We start from the raw sequence: 6,967 nt of genomic DNA on the forward strand, positions 1-6,967 counted from the left end.
AAAACAAAAAAAAAACGTTACAAACATATATAAGTTAGAAAACAAACCTTGTACTCTTCTGTCTCAAAAAGATCCAACACCTTTACCCAAGCTTGGGCATTCACATTTGAAGGAGGGTTTTTCAATGCGTACTCTCGATCTGATCCACATTTTTTCTTATAGTGAATTCCGCATTTTGTCTCCACATTTCGTAGGCGTTTCTTCGCTTCAGCAATGATACCCTGATCGATTCTTTCTCGTCCATCGCCTGCTCGTCCAATGACTCTTGTCTCAGGATCTATGCGCCTAATGTCATACTGCTCGTGCATCAACTCCAATAGTCGTTTTTGCTGCGCTGGCGTTACCTCCTTCCAAGCAATTGTGTGCGGAGGAATGATGTCGCGAACCACATCGCCTAAGAAATTCGTGAACATCATGTAATCGCTTTCGTCATCCTTTTCCGACTGCAGAAAAGCGTCGTAGTTCGGGTAGTAGTGTACCAACTCTTTTGACTTGCCCATCTTGGCTCTCTCAGAGGTTACGCCGGTCGTGATTCCACGCTTCTTGGGCGGTGGCATCCTGTCATCATGGCCACTATCATCGCGGTGATGGGATTGATCATCTCCACCGCTACCTCCCGCTCCCATAGCCGTCGACATAACTGTACATTTAAAAGCAAAACAAAATGTTAAAAATAATAAATTTCAATAATTTAATTTTGATATATGAAGCCAAGAATAAGCTAAATTACTCATTCATCGTCAGCATATACATAATCTATGTTATCTAAGTCTAAATCATCATCCACATCATCAGGACGATCAACATTGCGATCAACGAAAACATCTTGCTCAAGTTCTTCGTCATCTATAAAATCATCGTCCTCTACAACGATGTCTTCTTCAATGATAACATCATCGATCACAACCTCTGGCAAAGCTGTGTCATGACATATAGAAAGTTGCTCTAAATCCGTTGATTGAACCAATAATTGAGACGTGGATCGATCTTCAATATCAAGAACATCCCACACATGACGATGATGACTTTCCTCTACGATTTCCCATTGCGAATCATTATGCAAGTCTTTAAGATAAAAAACTTGGCGGGCTTGAGTCGCCAATATGAATGGCTCGTCTTGGTACCATTTTTTCGCCACATAAACACTTGTAGTTCCAAAAATCTCATCCTTATATATTCGTTTCTTAGGATCATTGTCTCCAAACCATTGACATTTGAACAGTATGACACGACAGCTATTAGTATACTTCATCACGATGACTTCTTCCATTTTGCCGTAAAAATCATGACCGTCAACTGATGGTACTCTGACGCCGCTGTTTTGAGTAGTCCGATTGTCATCGCGAAGTCAAGTCACAAACTTAATCCCATTGACCTCACAATTTGGATATATTTGAGCTGTAGAATGTGGTCTCATAGCTAATGCGTACAACTCATCCGATACGTGAGAGCCCATGTCTCTAAGTTCAAAAATATGACACCCAAAACAACAAATATAATTACGAAAAATTATTGATCGAATGGGGTAATATTATAAAAGAACAAATACCCTTTTCTGAAACCAGTCTTTGAATTCTTTTCGATGCGCCTCAGGTCGACCTTCTGCTTCCATCAGTTGTTCGTGTTCACTGATAATTCCACCAAATGTTAAATGTGCTACAAAAGACAGTTATACTATGTGAAAATATTACTTACATCATAAACTGATCCACTTCAAGACAGTTGTTCAAAATGTACCACTCTATTTGCTCGCTGCTCTTCTCATCTAATCGCTTCGCAGTCATCTTTCCATAAGGGCGACACGTATGCAACTGAAAAATTGTAAGCTCACGTTCTGCTTCCAAATCCGTTCGGCCAAGACGAGCATTGACATCTATTAGATACCTTGAACAAAATGTCAAAGCTTCTTCTACAACATATGCTTCGGCAATAGAGCCCTCGGGCTTCGCTCTATTTCTCACAAAATGCTTTAGCGTTCCAAGATATCTCTCAAATGGATACATCCACCTCATATGCACAGGTCCTCCATTCAAAGCTTCTTAAGGTAGATGTATTGTCAACTGCACCATGATACTAAAAAACGCAGGAGGGAATATGCGTTCCAACTTACACAAGATCACTATGATGTCATCTTGCGCTTTCTCAATAGCAGAAACTTGCAACGTTCTGTCGCTCATGAGTTTAAAAAAGTTGCAAAGTTCAGCAATAGTCTCTCGCACAGGCTTCGGCAAAAACGGACGAATACCAAGGGCCAACAATCGTTGCATGATGACGTGACAATCATGAGATTTCAAACCTGTCAATTTCCCGTCTGGGGTAACATTTTTTGCCAAGTTTGAAGCATATCCGTCGGGGAACTTGACAGACTTAATGAAACTTGTAAAATGTTTTCTCTCGTCTTCCGTTAGCGTGAATGACGCCGGTGGCTTGACCCAACGATCACCTACCTTCTTCAAGTGCAAATCACTCTTTATCTTCAAGTCCTTCAAATCCATTCTCGATTTAACAGTGTCTTTATTTTTCCCATCTATACTGATCAGAGTTCCCAAAAGATTCTCACAAACGTTCTTCTCGATGTGCATCACATCTAGGTTGTGCTTCAATTGCAATTCTGACCAATATGGCAACTCGTAGAAAATACTTTTTTTACTCCAATTCAACTGGTTCGGCGAGCGTTTGCGCTTCTTTCCTCCAAAATCAGGGTGCTTGCCCGGTATTGTCCGAGGAACGTATAACAACTGCTCGAGTATGTTACTTGCGCTTAACTTCTTCGGTGGCTTCCCCTTCTCGTTGAGGATTTGGTAGTGTTCGCTCTTTCTCATCGAGTGATTCGATGGCAGGTATCGACGATGGTCATAATAGACAATCTTGCTTCTAACACGGAGTGCTGGCGTGTCTTTATTGCACGTGGGGCAAGCTAAATACCTTTGTCCACTCCATCCCGATAAACTACTTCGTGCTGGGAAATCGTTAATTGTCCAAAGCACTGCGGCGCGCATTGTGAATACCATACTGGTAGCCCCATCTCGTAATCTGACACCTTGCCACAAGTCGTTTAGCTCTTCGACAAGCGGTTGAAGGAAAACGTCTATGTCTTTTCCCGGTGACTTACGACCTGGAATGAGCATCGTCAACATCATGTACTCCGATTTCATACACAACCAAGGCGGCAAGTTGTGTGTAGTCAAAACCACAGGCCACATACTGTATGATAAGCTTTTTTCTCCAAACGGATTGAACCCATCAGCAGCAAGCCCAAGACGAACGTTTCTCGGCTCCGCTGCAAAATCAGGATACTTGTTATCAAACTCTTTCCACGCCAAACCATCAGCAGGATGCCTAAGTACACCTGGCTCCTCGATACGTTCTTTTTCATGCCAAATCATTTCTTCGGCTGTATGTCGACATGCGTACAATCGCTTCAGTCGATCCTTTAAAGGAAAATACGTAATATCTTATGCGGAATCTTCTTTCCTACCCCTTTGACCTTCCACCTACTTTCTTTGCAAACGGGACAATAGTCGGCATTTTCCTCCCCTTTCCAAAATAAGGCACAATCATTGACGCAAACGTCGATCATCTCGTACCCCATGCCAAAACGTTTCAACTTCGCCTTCGCCTCGTAGTGCTTTTCTGGAATTCGATTTCCGGTCGGATGAGACTTCCGCAATAACTGAAGAAGCTGAGTGAACGACTTGTTTGTCCACTGGTTCGTGACTTTGATGTGCATCAACGACACCAAAAATGAAAGAGACGAAAATTCTTTGCACCCAGGGTACAGCTCTTCTTCAAGCTCGGCGAACAGGTCCTCCAATTGCTCTTGTTCTCGTTCTTCTCTCGGGGTCGGATCATACTCTGGGTCATATTCATCATGATCCAGGATGTCATGCAAAGCGTCATTCAACCCTCCATCTTCACTTTCATCAATGCTCTCGTCGTCTTCTATGACTTCTGGAATTATTGGTTCCCCGTGATGAAACAACCGTTTGTAGTTCGGCGAAAACCCTCGGATGTACAAGTCGGTTTAAACATCATCGATGGTCTGATACTTCACGTTGTTGCAAGTTTTGCATGGACACTTGACTTTTCCATTTACCACTTGCTGGCGTGCAAGTCGAATAAACTCTGCTACACCATTTCGAAACTCCAAACTCACACGATTATTCTCAGAAATCCATTCACGATTTGGATTCGACATTTCACTGATTAAAAATTCAGAGATGGTTAATTTTTTACAGCTTAAAATTAGAATGTAATTAATTCTACCAAAAATTTGGCATGGTTTCTGCTATATTTTGGATAAACCAAAACCTGCAAATTTAATTATTTAATCACAAATAACAATCCTTAACTACAACTACATAAACCGAGTCTCCATGGCTCGGTCAAAACAGATCAAAAAGCTTTAAAATTTAATTTTTACCAATTATCAAATTACTATTTCGTAAACCTAACACAATTTAATATATAATTTAATTGTTAACTCAAATCAAAACTAAAAATATCACCAATAATTTAATTTACTAAACAAAAATTATTTACTTACCAAAATAGGAGGATCGAGTGTCTCGAGACAATATCGAGTATCTCGTGACAACTACGTACAAAAACGATGAATAATTGCTACGTACGGCAACAATGAATGACGGACACTAATCTGAAAAAAAAAAAAAAAAAAAAAAAAAAAGAGCATGAGTTTCGCAGGTATTAATAACATGTCTTTGTGCAGTGCAACACATTGATGGGTTTAGTTTTTGTAGGTCACACCCACAATATCTAATTGTTTGGCCATGCTTTTATATTGTAGCCTATCTCTAGGACCTGAAAAACTCTAACTGAGACTTTGTCTCCCTGACCATATAGTTTATCGCAAGTCCAGAACACAGCAATTCTGATGAATTTATTTAGACTTTTCAACATCAGAAAATGAAGCAACGAAACGGTCAAACAACACTTGAAAGAGTAGTAGAATATTGCCATGAAATAGCAGGACAAGAACAAGAAGAATATAATTTTCTGATGTTTGCTTCATGATTTCATATAAGATATTATTGTTTCATTTGATTACCTAGTTATATGATTTGTATCTTATTTTGAGGTTGCTCAGATAAACTGCAAAATGTCATTGTTGATGTAAAAATAACTGCCTAATAAGCTCATTGATCTACATATCACCCTTTATTCAGCATTGCTTGGTTCTTACAAGTAAAATAAACAAAATAAACTATAATCATGATGTATAAACAAACAAATCTATATCAATTGATTCTTTAGAGTATGTGTATAAATACTCTGTCGTTCAAATTATTTGAAATAGAAAAAAGAGAAAGATTGCACACTATTCCATTGACATTGTAATAATTTGGAATTAACCATACCATATCTCAACAAATTCTCTGTTTCTTCATTTTACTCTGTCGTTCAATAGAAAGGAGAAACATAACTCGCACATACTCTTATAAAACTGCAATAATATTTCAAATAAGCACAGCCAACCAGGAATGCCTTTGCTCACAGCGAAGAAAACCAAGAAGGCGGTTGCACACAAGTAATACATAAATAACACTAAGACAATATTCTCTCAGCCATAGCTGCAACACTATGTGTTCTGATTTTTGAAGAAGAAGAAGCAGTTAGAAAGATATTTATGTAATTGTAATTGAGAAAAACAATTATAACATATTTATTCACTAACAAAACAATTGATTCTCTCTCAGTCTTTAATTTCAGAGTCTCAGACCCATTTGATCATTGAATGCGTAAATTCCTACACTTACAATGCTGTAAGTATATGACAGACATTTTATTGATGGATAAAAATTGCCCTGAAAACGTCAATAGGGAAGCTCTGAAATGCAGTACAAAAAATATGTTCTTAATTTTACCAACTGCCGAGAATCAGCCTAAAATTGAAGGAAAGGTTAAAATAGACTGCAAAATGCGGGTATATCAGTATCATATCAGCCAAGGACTAACATTTTTTTAAGCCATAACAGCCAAGGACCAAAAGAAAGACGAAAAAATTGCATACCCAAAAGAAACAAAAAAGCTCATTGAAATCATAATATCATATCAGTATGTTAACAAGGACCAAATCTCCAATTCACCCACAGATAATACCGACCCATTACCTGGGTGAAGATTGGCGGATTTCTGGGCGGGGTTTGAGAGAACGATCGATTGGTGGATTTCTGGGCGGGGATTGAGAGAACGATCGATTGGCGGATTCTTGAGCGGCGGAATGGACGCGACGGACCTGAACACTACGAATCTGAAACTTTGGAGACATAATGAGAGGGTGAGGGAGTGAGCGACACAGATAAAGAACGAGAAATCGACTCACCTCGACGAGCGGCAGCCGAAATCGCACGGAGAAGACAAATTTGGATTTTTGGGAATCGCCGGACCTGGGTTGGGAGTAAAACCTGGTTCGGAACCAGGAAGTGAGAGAGTGTCAGAGGAGAGGAAGAGAGAAAGAACGAGAGATCACTCACCAAAATCCACGGCGGCGCGGAGTGGCGGCCAATTTCTGGAAGAACTCTGGTGTAGCCGAGAGAAACTTGGGAGAGTGGTAATTAACGCGGGGGAGGTTATACTAATTGGGTTATTCTTTATAAAAGTGAAACGAGGATATTATATTTTCAGCCGATACTTCAGCAATCAGTTTGTTATTTTTTTTAACCTACAGACGCGAGAACTCGCGTCTAAATCCTGAGCGAAATTTTTTTGGAAAGAAACTACTTTCCTTTTTCTTCTCGCATTCGATATAGACGCGACTTTAAATTTCAGACGCAAGAAGTCGCGTCTGATACCAAACAAAATTAATAAAAAGCGGGATAAATGTCCCGGTCAAAATTTTGGTGAAATTTCGTATCAGACGCGACTTTTCGCGTCTGAAATACTAAAAGTAGTGTCTAAATAGACGCGACTTCTCGCGTCTGAAACCTCTCGTGTCTGTAGCCTCCAT

At 39.7% G+C, this 6,967-nt stretch overlaps 1 pseudogene; it reads right to left on the reverse strand.

The window, feature by feature from the left end:
- Positions 1–730: 730 nt before the first annotated feature.
- Positions 731–6,967, reverse strand: LOC149407283 (uncharacterized; annotated as a pseudogene).

Source organism: Urtica dioica, chromosome 1, assembly GCF_054948205.1.
Source record: "Urtica dioica subsp. dioica isolate 48M chromosome 1, U.dioica_male_clone48M_v1_H2, whole genome shotgun sequence".
Classification (NCBI taxonomy): Eukaryota; Viridiplantae; Streptophyta; class Magnoliopsida; order Rosales; family Urticaceae; genus Urtica; species Urtica dioica.